This window comes from Tupaia chinensis, unplaced genomic scaffold (assembly GCF_000334495.1).
Source record: "Tupaia chinensis unplaced genomic scaffold, TupChi_1.0 Scaffold000051_1, whole genome shotgun sequence".
Lineage (NCBI taxonomy): Eukaryota > Metazoa > Chordata > Mammalia > Scandentia > Tupaiidae > Tupaia > Tupaia belangeri.
Window position 1 is genome coordinate 475,754 of NW_006159509.1, and position 259 is coordinate 476,012.

General features: G+C 76.4%; 1 protein-coding gene across 2 annotated transcripts in view; it reads right to left on the minus strand.

Moving 5' to 3' along the window:
• MFAP3L (microfibril associated protein 3 like) overlaps positions 1–259 on the minus strand; it is a 53,847-nt gene that overhangs the window by 51,782 nt on the left and 1,806 nt on the right. The gene's annotated exons all lie outside the window — the stretch shown is intronic.

Sequence of the window (259 nt, forward strand, 5' to 3'; positions counted from 1 at the left end):
CCGCTGCGCCGCACTCTGAGCCCGCTACTCCAGGCTCTGATCCCGACGGCCGGCAGCGCCTACTGCGGGCGAGCCGCCTCCGCCAGCGTTTGCCGCGGTGCGGGCTGCGCTGTAGGCAGCCGGGAGTGCGGAGCTTCCCACCTACTGGAGCCGGAGCCGGCCGGTGCTGAGCATGCCCAGTGCGGCTCGCCGGGCGGCGCGGAGGCGCGGGGCCGGGCGGGGTATGGCCGCCAGGTTTTCGCAGCAGCCGCGGGCGGGA